This window comes from Xiphophorus hellerii, chromosome 14, assembly GCF_003331165.1.
Source record: "Xiphophorus hellerii strain 12219 chromosome 14, Xiphophorus_hellerii-4.1, whole genome shotgun sequence".
NCBI lineage: Eukaryota > Metazoa > Chordata > Actinopteri > Cyprinodontiformes > Poeciliidae > Xiphophorus > Xiphophorus hellerii.
In genome coordinates, this window is record NC_045685.1 from 8194468 (window position 1) to 8208572 (window position 14105).

Consider the following 14105-nt stretch of genomic DNA (forward strand, 5'->3'; position numbering starts at 1 on the left):
TTTTTTTTTTTCAATTCTGAGGGTGTAATGAACTCACAAAATAATACAAGTGAAATTTGATGAACTCCTAAATCACAACCCGTAAACTTCTAATACATTCTTTACATGTCATTTGACAATCACCATAAAAGTTCAATGTTTTCCAGTTAGAAGATGAGACCAAATTAGTAAATAATGATGTTTCTCTTCCGTGGTAATCAGTGTGCTGGATCTCCAAAGACAACAGTGCTGTTTTAAAGCACTGAAGGGTGATGTTAGGAAAGGGACGTGAAGAGGAAGCTCGTAGAATGCAGAGAGAGGACAAGGAAGAGACACTATTTGTGTGGGATAACAGAGCAAGAGGTTGATCTTCTCCGTGTTATTTTGCTCCAACCGCTGGATTATAGTGAATTTTATTGGTGGTGCAGTTTTAGCAGAGCACAAGAGGCATTTTTGACCTTTCAGCAGTGTCGTTTAAAGAGGAGTACCTTTTCAGAACTAGTCCAGGGCTGATGTAAATGCGCAAACCTACATTCCAGGTAATTCAAAGAAAGCCTGGTGCCCTGCAATGGACATTTTATTTTGGTTTGCGGTTAACATGTGTCGCGCTTTACACTTTGGAGGGTGGCTTAAAACCCAAAGGGGTGTCCTTATGTTTTGGCCGAATGTAGCACCGACCAATGTAGATAATGCTGGTGGTGAAAGGACACATACACTGCTGATGTTTTTTATAGATCAAATTTTTTCTTGTCATGTATGTTGCCATGTTTAAAGGGCCAGTATCATGTAAAAACAAACTTTTTGAGCTTTAGATCATGTTATGTTATTCCCTCATCAAACGGTTCATCGGTCCTCACAGAGAACCCCTCCACCTGCCACTTTCCCAATCAGTTCCTTCAGACTAGCCAGCAGCAATTAGCAAACATGTGGTGGAACTGCACATCTGCTGAACTGAAGTATGAGGTACTTCTCAGTGAAACCGTGGCAAAAACCCTGTTAAAGGGCTAATATAGGAGCGATAACGTAATGACTTCCTGAAGGCGGGGTTTCAGGAAGAGCAGGAGCTTCTTAAAGAGACAGAGTCGCAATTTCAGCATGTTTAATGATGAAGTCAAATTTCTTTTAAGTCATATTTGACATATAGAATTTTTATAACAACTGAAGGTAATATAGTTACTTGATTGTTCTATAAAATGCTACCATGTGCCTGGAAAATATATAACAGTGCCATTTTAAAAAATTGGCTGTAAATCTTTAAATCAAGAAAAAGTGTCTTTTGTAAAAACTGATATTAAAAGATGTATTCAGTGAAATAGTGGTGGTTTCTACTCATCTCCTCAGATGTTCTTTGAAATGTAATAATATTCATCATATTTCTGGGGGATTTTACTTGCATTCCAAACCAAACTAATCCAGATTTCTCCCTGAATTTTTCAGCTGAGCGCTGATGCGCCAGACGGCCCTCTGTGGCGGCGAGCTCTCCAGCCAGGTTCACTGAACCATCTCCTGCAGAGACCGAGATTCACTGCACCAGCAAATGTTTTGCCACATTTAATCTATTCTTCTTTCTAACTGGTGGCTGCTGTCCTGTCCGATGTTTTATGTTTAATCCTTTTGTTCCTCCAAGGCCAGACAAGTTGCATAGTTCTAGCTTCGTGACCCATACGTGTAGTTGAACGTTACGTATTGGAGCCAGCAAATCGTTCTCAGTAGAAACGGGATTGTGAAATTAGTAGATGATTTTCAGCAGCTGCTTGTTTGCTACAGTGTTGGATTTTTGGTTGCATTTCCTTTATTGCACAAAAGGTTGAAAGATTAAGGTACAAACTCGGACAGGGATTGTAAAAGACAAAAATATGTGTAGATAAAAATCACTTCTTCGTAGCCCTGGTTTCTATATTTAGGGTTGTTCTCCAACTTGAAAGTTCTCCAGACATCGTTAGCAACTTTTAACTTGATTTCGACTGTGTATTTAGCTTAATCATAAAAAAAAAACATTTTTGAGAAAAAAGTCATAATATTATTTCTTTATTTTAAGAGTATTTCAATTTTAGTCTCATATTATGACTTTATTTTCATATTACTTCAGTTTTGTTCTTGTGATTTTAAGACTAATTGCATATTTTCTACTACTGTTTTTAATTTTTTTTTTCATTGTTTTACATTGTAGAACAGAGATGTATTTTCAAATAATTAAGCTATGTCTATGAGTTTTTAAATTTAAATTAAACAGTGCCATTAATTAATCATTAATGGCATCTCTGGGCTTAATTCGCAAAACTGTGGGAGACAGAAATGCCTCCATTTTCCTTTTTAACAATTTGTCAGAAAATGAAAATATTTGAATAAAATCCACTAAAAAGAAGCTCAAAATGTCTGCTGAAGCTGTGCACACCTTTTGACTCTTATTCCACCCTGCCTCGCACTGTTGAAACATATTTAGTTTCAAACCAGACTGTTGATACGACACATGCAAGAAATATGGAACATAAAATTCAGATTAAACTATTGCAGAAATTCCACAAAAGGAAAAACTGCTAATTCAGAAACTCATTTACTTCAAGAAGCTTAAATGTCATAAAATAATCAGGATTTCTTCCCCCCTCTTTTAAAAATTCACAATTGGAAGTAAGCAATTGCTAGAATTGATTCGAGGGTCCAAGTATCTCTACTTCCAACTCACAGAAAGAGAAGCAAAAGAAAAAAAGTGTCTCTCATTGCAGTTTTGAAATGTCAGGGCAGAGAGGCTATTTGTGTCATTTCGCCAACATTCATCACAGCCTCCTAAGTAGGAAGATGGCAAATTAAAAAGTGAAGCATCTTAAGTATCTTAATGTACTGTTGTCAGATTAAAAGGAAAACTGTATAATTCTTTGTTTTTTTTGTTTGTTTGTTTGATGCAGCGATCATCAACGAAGCAAATTCATCCGGTCAGATGCCCATGATGGGACCTCTGCTCTGTCTAAAACCACTTAGCTGCTCTTCTGTTTGGAACTAAAATGACTCCATTTGCTTTCGGGCTGCGACTTCTCCACCTCCTCTCCATTATCCTGCCGGGTCCATTAGCACATCTTTCCATCTGCATTTCTTTTCCCCGAGTCTTCCATTTTCTCTCTTCTTTGAGTCTCTGCTTTCACCTCTTAATTTCTCTGTTTTAAGTAATGTCAATGTTTCTTTGCTCTTCAGTGAGCTCTCTCTCTCTCGCTCTCCCTGCAGTGAGTTTATGCAATGATCCAACATGTTATTTTTGTAATGTATCGGGTATTCAGTCATTCTCATATGATACTACGCGAGTTTTGTTCATCTTAAAGCTGCAGTGTTCAACTTTTATTTAAAAAAATATATTTTTTACGTATCTGTTAAAGTTGTCACTATGTTGTGACAGTAAAGTATGAGAGAGATAATATATGAAAAAGTTGAGCTCCTCTGCCTTCTCTCAGTGCTAACTAGAAATAACCAATCAGAGCCAGGTCATGCCGCTGTCAATCACCCCTGTGCTGCAGCCTTACTTGAGTGCTAATGCTATTTAGCTTGGCCACCGCTGACGGCGGATAAATGGTTTTCCTATAACATTAAGTTGTTTATTAGCCATCAGCACATTTAGCAGCACTTGCACGACATTGGTTGACAGTGCTAAGACCCGCCTCCTGTCTCTGATTGGCTGTTTTTGACCACGAGTGGTGACTTTCTTTAGACGGCAAAGAAGACCTGAGGGAGGACGAGGGATTGATCTTTTCACATATTATCTGTTTCATAATAAACTGTAACAACATTGTGACACTTTTAATACGTAAAACACATTTTTTTTATAAGTTACGTACTGCGCTGTTGAACAAAAACATATGCAAAAAACAAAAAAAACATTGCATCCACTTTGTAATCTTCATTTCTGTGGGTATGAGTGGGACTTTAATGGTAAAATCCACACCAGCGAAAAGTAACGATTACAATCCAAAGTGATATTTTTGCTTTCATGCAATCTAATACAGTTTGTTTAGAACCAAAAAGTTACAAGAACTTATGAAAAATGATTCATTTTATGTACATGTATACTTTTGTACTATTTTATGATTAAACATTTTGTGAATAATAAACTTTGTTTTTGTTTCTTACAAAATAAGGTTCTCTGCATTATTTGCTCTGTTCTTCATAAAAAAGTAATGAAAAATCCTGTTTGTATTTACAAACATCCGCTGTTTAATAAAAATAATTTTAGGCTGTCGAGAGTGACCCTTCATGACCTTGGCCTGAAACGTCTCCAGAGCTGCAGGTTGCCGACCCCTGATGTATGTAGAGTGACACCTGAAGGTCATGTCTCAGTCTCTGACGTTGCCATAATAACAGTCGATCCACAAAGTGGCAGCCGGCCAGACAAGCTTCCTACAGGGCGTTTATGGAGTAGGTCAGTCAGACCTACAGGAAATGAACAACCATGCATGCCAAGTACTCTAATTGCCTCTAATTTGTCCCACACACTTTGAATGTTGATTAACTCATAATTATTCATATATGCTAAGTAATACTGTATATGTTGCTCACTCCTCAACTGTGGAATAAATCATTGGATTCACGTGTGCCAAAGTGTGTTGTTGACGTGTAGCCTTCTGTTAAATATGAAATATTTAACAGACTTTTGTTATATTTATAGTTATTGATCCAAAGATTACTATAACATTTAGTTAGTGTCATACAAGTCCTTAAAGAAATGCATGTTTTAGTTTTTTTTTAATTTTATTTCAGTCACCAAATCAAAACGACTTTAATTTTTTACCTAACATGGGCATAAGCTGACATAACACAAACAATGTTTTATTAAGACTTTTTGTTGGCTCTAGTGGCCTTTATTTGATAGTGAATTGACAGGAAAGTGGGTAATGAGAGAAGGGGGAAGACATGTGGCAAAGGTCACCAGTCCGGGAATCGAACCTACGACGGCCGCCTGGACGAGTAAGGTCTCCTTGTGTGGGTTGAGCTTAATCCCTGCATTACCACAGGGCTTTAACTAAAGTTTTGGGGGTTTTTTTCAATTCTGGGTTTATGACTGATCTGTGTTTGCGTTCGTTTGTTCTTATTAGCGAAAAAAAGTACGTCTTCGTACCATCATTGTAATGCATAAAATTGTCAAAATATGATTTGCAAATTTTTATATATACTTTGGTATAGAAGTTATTTATTTTCTGAACCCAGGCTATTTAGGCTGAATATACCTTTTTTTGTAATAAGACCTACATTTTTACTTGCTGTTGAAACAGTGTTATATTTATTTAGTAATTAAGCTTTTAATTTTTATACATTTACAAAAATGCAACAGGCTTATTCCACCGTGTTTTATTATCCTTGAACTCTTGTTACTGTTTTATGTTGCCAGTTCATAACTGGAGAAATGTGTTTGTACAGAAGCTGATCTACTCTCTTTTCAAATAATGTCCAAGCATTTACTGCATTATTGTGAAAAATACGTCATAAATATTTTCTATTGCAGCAAAGACCTTGGTCCTCCTTTGAATTTTACATTTATATTATGTGTGATAAATGCACCAGTTCCTGCTACATTTCTGTACCCTGTACTATGCGAATCCCATTTATTTTCAGTTTGTACTGAAAATAAAACCTCTTCCTAGCAGTGAAACTTTTTATTGATAAGTTTTTTTGAGCTCGTCACTTTTCCATTAAGCAAATTTATTTTCAAAATGTCAAATTGTCCAAATATGAAAATGCAAGTTACAAGGCTAAATAAAGGGAAAAAACGGAAACTCACTTAAACGGAAAGAACCTTAATCTAAGGAAACAAGTCCAATGCACAACGTTCAGAATCAATGAACTAACACAAATAAGTGAAAGAGAATGTCTAGATGGAAATACAATAATGTAAATAAACGACAAAGAAATGGTCTAAACTTCAGCTGAGAAAACACCAAAGATTCAAACACCTACGGTGCTTAACCACAATCATAACAGTTTTCACCTGTTTTCCATATTTCTATCACTTGCAACAGATTTACTGGAATTTCTCAATGAGAGCCAAATAAAGTGTAATTGTATGCATTTCTATTCTACTTTAAAGGGATTGAAGTCACAAGAGAATCAGTTTTATTTTGGGTTCTTGTCGACCTGGGAGCTTCGAGCTGACACTGGTTTTGGACTTCAAAAGTAAGCAAGCATCTTGTTCCCTCAGAAGTAAGGAAAACAATAACATTTGGGAGTTTGAGTGGCACATTCAGTAAGAATGATGGTTTCCTTTCATCTTCTGGAAAAAAAAAAACATTAATGAATGTATTGCTGTATTCTCTGGTGAACTTGGGTTACTCCGTCTCAAAGGCACAATCTCGTGTTTAGCTAATTAAATCCTGTTTCAAAGAGAAAATCTGGTCACCTTTCTATGAAGAAAAATTAAAATATGGTAGAAATAGAAAGTACAAAGACATGTTTGTACATAAGGATGGTGTGGTTGCCTCCAAGTTGGGGTATATGATAAAAAAAAAATCAAAATCAGCACTTGATGTCTCCATAGCGCGGACGGTAACGATGGCAACGACTGGTTTCTATGAATGAAGCATAGACCCTAAAAGAATATTTTACAAGGAAAAGCATTGGAACTTTTTTTACTTGTAAACGGTAAATCTCCCTCTACTCTGCCGCCTTCTCCAACTTTTGGAAAGCAACCAAAGCATTAAAGCATCCTAAAAAGTCTAGAAAATATAAATATTATTGCGAGTATAATTGCAGTGCCAAGCAGAATGAAACACAAAATGTTCATTACTACCATCTATTTTAGTCCTGCCAACACTATCCAGACAGATGTAATCAAGCTCGTCATGCAATGTTCTAAAAATAACTGCATCTTTGGTTCTCGACTCTACACTTTGTTTTTCTTTTTCTGCCATGGAAAACTGAAAGCTAGTCTTCCCAATAAGTTCCTGTCACATGGAAACAGTCCACTCAGACCACAACTATGTCTAAATACTCCATCAATGACAAGTTTTGAAAACCTGCCACCAAGTCATTCACTGCCTGGCCAAAAAAAAAAGTCGCCACCAAAAAATGGTCACACTCTCTAATATTTTGTTGGACCGCCTTTGGCTTTGATTACAGCCCGCATTCGCTGTGGCATTGTTTCAATAAGCTTCTGCAGTGTCACAAGATTTATTTCCATCCAGTGTTGCATTAATCTTTCACCAAGATCTTGTATTGATGATGGGAGAGTCTGACCACTGCGCAAAGCCTTCTCCAGCACATCCCAAAGATTCTCAATGGGGTTAAGGTCTGGACTCTGTGGTGGCCAATGCATGTGTGAAAAAGATGTCTCATGCTCCCTGAACCACTCTTTCACAATGTGAGCCCGATGAATCCTGGCATTGTCATCTTGGAATATGCCCGTTTCATTTGGGAAGACAAAATCCATTGATGGAATAACCTGGTCATTCAGTATATTCAGGTAGTCAGCTGACCTCATTCTTTGGGCACACAATGTTGCTGAACCTAGACCTGAGCAACTGCAGCAACCCCAGATCATAGCACTGCCCCCACAGGCTTGTACAGTAGGCACTAGGCATGATGGGTGCATCACTTCACCTGCCTCTCTTCTTACCCTGATGCGCCCATCACTCTGGAACAGGGTAAATCTGGACTCATCAGGCCACATGACCCTCTTCCATTCCTCCAGAGTTCAATCTTTATGCTCCCTAGCAAACTGAAGCCTTTTTTTCTGGTTAGCCTTACTGATTAGAGGTTTTCTTACGGCTACACAGCTGTTCAATCCCAACCCCTTGAGTTCCCTTCACATTGTGCGTGTGGAAATGCTTTTCCGTTCACAATTAAACATACTCCTGAGTTCTGCTGTTGTTTTTCTTCGATTTGATTTGACCAAACGTTTAAGTAATCGCCGATCACAATCATTCAGGATTTTTTTCCGACCACATTTCTTCCTGGAAGACGATGGTTCCCCACCATCCTTCCAGTTTTTAATGATGCGTTGGACAGTTCTTAACCCAATTCTAGTAGTTTCTGCAATCTCCTTAGATGTTTTCTCTGCTTGATGCATGCCAATGATTTGACCCTTCTTAAACAGACTAACGTCTTTTCCACGACCACAGGATGTGTCTTTTGCCATGGCTGTTTAAGAAATGAGGAGTTACTCATTGCATCAGCTGGGGTTAAATAACTTGTTGCCAGCTGAAAGATAATCGCCTATGCAGTACTTATCCAATAGGAGGCTTGTACCTATTTGCTTAGTTAAATCCAGGTGGCGACTTTGTTTTTGGCCAGGCAGTGTATATAGATGTAGATATGTAGACATGTACATAGATATATTTATCTATTTACATATAGAGAGAGATCTATATATCTATATAGATATATATCTATACTATATATGTATAAATATATGAGAGATTTATATACAGTACAGACCAAAAGTTTGGACACACTTTCTCATTGAATTCAATGAGGTGTGTCCAAACTTTTGGCCTGTACTGCATGTATAGAGAGACACATCTCTCTACTCTCTATACATAGACATATATTTATCTATATATCTATATATATAATATACTGCTAAGGAAAATGATTATTTAATGCTAAAAATACACTTAATCTTATGACATGTGTAAAGGGAAAGTCAACACTTTATTGGAACAGTTTTCTGTGGAGCATGAGGGAGCTCACAATAGCAGACATTCAAACAAAGCAGGGCCCTTTTGCCTCCCCCACACACAGAGCAATAAAATTTACAGCCCGAAAGGGGTCAGAGACTTCTTGGCGCCAGAGATCTTCCGTATCAGGCAGAGATGACCACGGGGTAGTTCGCCTTTTGCTTAGATAAAAAAAACAGACACCTTTGCTATAAATCAGGAAGTCCCAACTTTCTTTAGGGGCCTGAGGGAGTTCTAATTGGTCGAAGAGCAGAACGCCTTCTTTGCATATATTAAATAGGGAAACACCCTTTTGGTTTATAGTTTCAGGTCAGCGCCGGAGAGGGGAGAGTTTTTTCCATCTTTTTACTCCACGTTGGGCGCCTTTATCTGTCTCTGTGTTCGTTTGTCTTCCCTTGTGTGTTTTTTATTTTCATGAGAAAATGCATATCTCTGTATCTCTGCAACTTTGTGATCGATTGCTTTGTATGAGATTAAAACTCCGTGATCTGTGACGTCAACACGTTTTGTTGTTGTTTCGTTTTTAGCAGCACGCGGTTGCAGGACGCTCACGGAGAACCCCGCTCGACCCGGCTAACAGGAGGAAAAGGAGAGCCATGCTTTTCCAAAACTTAAGCTAACATAATAACTTTTCCTCTTAACAATACATATATCTACATATCTATCTATCTATCGATCGATCGATCGATATAGATATCTATATACATGTCTATATATCTACATCTCTCTCTATATATAGAGAGGGGTAGATTTATAGATATTTAGATTGATATCATATGTAGATATATATAGATTTATATATATTTATAGACAGAGAAACAGATATATATATATATATATATATATATATATATATATATATATACTGTATATAATTATAAAGAGAGAGAGAGAAATTTAGATATGGATATCTATCTTTATCTATTTATATAGATAAATTTAGATATTTATATCTTGCCCAGAAAGATAAATAGTTTTCAAAATTTTTCCCAATTTGTATAGGTTTAGACTTCTAATAGGCTCTTTCTGTTGCACGTTGTTTACATTTTTTTTCCCAAATCTCCTTTTAATTAATAAATGTGGTTGTCTTATTTTCTGTTTAGAATTAGAAATAAAAATCTTACACTGGATGAACATGAGTACTGCTGTTGTTGAACGTGGGGGAAGCCGGAGCACCCGGAGTGAACCCACACCTACACGGGGAGACGTTTCCCACCGTGTAGTCCTGGCTTTTTAATATTAAAATGTCCAATTAACAACAATAGTAGCTCTTTTTCCAATTACCGCCAATCACCCAACCCAGACGTGGCCCCACCTCCCTTTTAAATCTAATATACTAGAGACGTAAAGTGATGTCTACGCTGGATGGACTTTACATCTGTCTTTGAACTTGCGCAGAGATGTAGGAGATAAAGCCTTTTTGAGACGCTTCCACAGTGAAATCTTTTTTCTGGGGCTCTCTTCTTGTTCAGCGATATCGTTCTGCTCAGCTGACTCTTCTGCTACTTGAGTGTCTAATTCCTGAGATGTTGTTTGGATTACATCTTCTTTTACTGTAACCTTTATCTGTGGATTGGATGTACTCTGATTTTTCATTAGACCACTCTCCCCTTCTGTGGAAACTATGGGAACCTTACCCGTTACATCTTCTGAAACTTTGCAAGGCTTTGTCTGTATTTGCTCAAAAGCCGTCTGGGGGATCTCTGGTATTATTTCAAAATCAATTTTTGGTGTCTTAATGTTTTGGACTGTCTCTGTTGGGTTTATAATGGTTTCCAGTTCAACTTTCTCATCTGGCTGGTCCAAAATTTGTTGTGTTTCAGGGACCGTTTCGTCTTCAGTTGCCTGCTGTTGTTTACCAATCACTGTTTCGTTCCTATAAATCTCAGTTATGATGGTAGCCGTTTGATCCCCAACTATTTCCTGTATTGAAACTTGTTCTGTGTTTTCTCCAGAAATGTTTTCATTACTGACAGCTTTCAATTCAGAATCAGCTTTCATTGCTAATTTTCTCTTGTTCTTACGTTTTGATTTCTTTGATGACCTTTTCTTCACTTCATTATCCCCATTTTGTTGTGTTTTGGAGATGATTAGCTCTTCTGAGATTTGCTGGGGGCTAGAGATAACTGTTTCAATCATATCAATGTCGTTTATGATGGCAGCTGTCTGATCCCCAACAGTTTCTGCTATAGAAACCTCTTCTTGTTCAATGTTTTTTCCAGAAATGTTTTCTTCATTGAGGGTCTCCAACTCAGAGGCAGCTCTCACTGCAGCCTTCCTCTTGTTCTTACTTTTAGATTTCTTTATTGGCTTTTTCTCATCATGATGTTCCCCATTTTGTTGGGTCTCAGAGACCGTTGCTTCTTCGATCGCCTGCTCAAGTTTAGCAATGACTGTTTCAATCATATCAATCTCATTTTTGATTAAAGCTTTGCAATCCCCAACTGTTCCTGGTATAGAAACTTCTAGTTGTTCACTATTTTCTCCAGATACCTTATTAGTGTTGAGGGTCTCCGGCTCAGAGGCTGCTTTTATTGCTGACTTTCTCTTGTTCTTACATTTAGATTTCTTTGATGGCTTTTTCTCATCTTGCTGGTCAAAGTTTATTTGTGCTGTGGAGACTGATTCTTCTTCAATGATCTGCTGTGGTTTACCAGCCACTGTTTCATTTCTATGAATCTCTATTACGATGGTAGCTGTCTGATCCCCAACTATTTCCGGTACCGAAACTTCTTGTTCACTTTTTTCTCCAGAAATGTTTTCATTACTGATAGCTTTCAAATCAGAGGCTGCTCTCATTGCTGACTTTCTCTTGTTCTTATGGTTAGATTTCTTTGATGGCTTTTTCTCGTCTTGCTGGTTCCCATTTTGTTGGGTCTCAGAGACCATTTCTTTTTCAGTGATCTGCTGTACTTTAGCGATCACCGTTTTTTTTGTACGAATCTCGTTTTTAATGGTGCCTGTCTGATCCTCAACTGTTTCTGGTATAGAAACTTCTAGTTGTTCATTGTTTTCTCCAGATACTTTATCATTATTGAGGGTCTCCAGCTCAGAGGCTGCTCTCATTGTTGACTTTCTCTTGTTCTTACGGTCAGATTTCTTTGATGGCTTTTTCTCATGTTGATGGTCCCCATTTTGTTGCATTTTAGAGACCGTCTCTTCTTTGATCGCCTCCTGTGGTTTCCCAATTTCATTTGCGTGAATATCATTTTTGCTGGTAGCTGTCTGATCCCCAATTACTTCTGGTACTGAAATGTCTTGTTTTTCACTGTTTGCTCCAGAAACCTTTTCATTACCGAGGGCCTCCTGTTCAGAGGCAGCTTTCATTGGTGACTCTCTCCTGTTCTTACTTGTAAAATTCTTGAATAGCTTGGTCTGCCGATCCTGATTCCCATTCATTCGTGTTTCAGAGGGCTGTTTTCTTAGCAATAAAAAGAGCTCAGTTTGTGTTGAAATTGTTTGATAATCTGGTTTGTATTGACATCTGGTTTCCAACACATCCATCTCAGTTTGAGTTGAAATCGTGCAACGGACTGGTTTTAATTGATAGCTGTTTTCTTGTACATCCATCTCCGTTTGTATTGAAGCAGATTGATAACTGGCTGTTTTCTGCTTTGGGCTGTCTTGGTAATCTGTCTGAGTTTGAACAGAAACCATTGAATTGTTGCTTTGTTTTCTTTCTGAGAGTCTTTTCCTCATCAGATCTTTCTGCTGTTTAAGTTTAGCATTTAGTTTCTGATTTATGTTGAACATCTCCTCAAGCTGTTTCATTAAGTACTTCTGTACTTCGATATATTCCAATTCAGACTCCTTAGATTTGACAAGACACTTACACTTTGCCTGACTTGTGTTTTCAGAAGAGTGGGGCAAATTCTGAATTTCAGGTAAACACTCTAGTTGAACATTTTCTGCTGTTAGATTATTAAGAACCTTAGTTAAACTCTCTGTTTGGATGTTGTCCTTGGGCTTAACCGTAGATGGATATTTCTCCCCTTTTTGATCGAGCGTCTCCTGCGGTTTGAAGATGGATTCCTTTTTGGTGGCTATCTGTTTCGTTGAAATCACTGTCTTCTTGGAGTAACTTTCCTTTTTCAAGGAAGCTGCTTCATCATGTTCCGGTGCTGGTATTGAAACATTTTGTTTTTCAATATTCTCAGCAAAAAAACTTACATCTATGTGACGTTCTGACTTGGGGAGCATCTTCCAAAATGTCTTATTTCCGGTGCTGGGCAAAGCTGCCTGATCATTTTGTTTTTCCGGCAGAGGACCATTACTGATGTCATTGTTTTCAGTAAAAAATGCAAGGTCTATGCAAGCATCTGACTCTGGGAAAGATTTCCATAACAGTGGTGTCCTCTTGATGCGCTTTGTCTTCGATGTTTGTTCTTCCTCTTTTTGATCCACTATCTTCTGGGATTTGGAGATGGATTTCTTTTCGCCGACCAACTGTGTTGTAGAAATCACAGGTTCCTCTTCGCAAGTCTCCTTTTTTAAGGAATCTTCCTGATCACCTTCTTCTTTAGGCAGAGAAGTGTCCTGCTTTATAACATTTTCAGCACCAGACTTAGAGGTCTGTTCCTCCTCTCGAATCTCCTGCAGTACGGGGATCGATTCCTGTTTGGTATCCAGTGAAACATCTTCCAGTCCAGTACTTTCAGCTGAAATCTTCAGATCAGCAGGGGGATTTTTCTCCAACCAGATATGAAATGGTATCATTTTCTTCCTGTTGCGCCTTGTCCTTGGTGGCTGTTCCTTAGACTTAGAGGGCTGTTCCTTCTCTGCTATATCTATTGTCTCCTGCACGCCAGTGGTGGACTCTTCTTCACTGACCAGTGAATTGTTCTGCTGTTCAATATTTCCTGCAGAAATCGCCTGGTCAATGGGGACGTGTTCCTCTGCCCAGGTTTTAAATGGTACCTGGTTCTTCTCATTGGACTCACGCTCTGGTGTCGGTCTGTCCTCTTTTTGATCCACTGTCTCCTGTGATTTGGAGATGGATTTCTTTTCGCCGACCAGCTGTGTTGTAGAAATCACAGGTTCCTCTTCGCAAGTCTCCTTCTTTAAGGAATCTTCCTGATCACCTTCTTCTTTAGGCAGAGAAGTGTCCTGCTTTATAACATTTTCAGCACCAGACTTAGAGGGCTGTTCCTTCTCTGGAATCTCCTGCAGTACGGGGATCGATTCCTGTTTGGTAACCAGTGAAACATCTTCCATTCCAGTACTTTCAGCTGAAATCTTCAGATCAGCAGGGGCATGTTTCTCCAACCAGATATTAAATGGTATCATTTTCTTCCTGTTGCGCCTTGTCCTTGGTGGCTGTTCCTTAGACTTAGAGGGCTGTTCCTTCTCTGCTATATCTATTGTCTCCTGCACGCCAGCGGTGGACTCTTCTTCACTGACCAGTGAATTGTTCTGCTGTTCAATATTTCCTGCAGAAATCGCCTGGTCAACGGGGACGTGTTCCTCCGACCAGGT

General features: G+C 38.3%; 1 long non-coding RNA gene across 1 annotated transcript; it reads right to left on the reverse strand.

The window, feature by feature from the left end:
• Positions 1-4566: 4566 nt before the first annotated feature.
• On the reverse strand, positions 4567-8990 carry LOC116732231 (uncharacterized). The gene is made up of 3 exons (XR_004341744.1): positions 8531-8990; positions 7507-7509; positions 4567-4580 (listed from the first exon to the last, which is right to left on the reverse strand). It is a non-coding gene; the product is annotated as an uncharacterized LOC116732231 (long non-coding RNA).
• Between the last annotated feature and the right edge of the window lie 5115 nt (positions 8991-14105).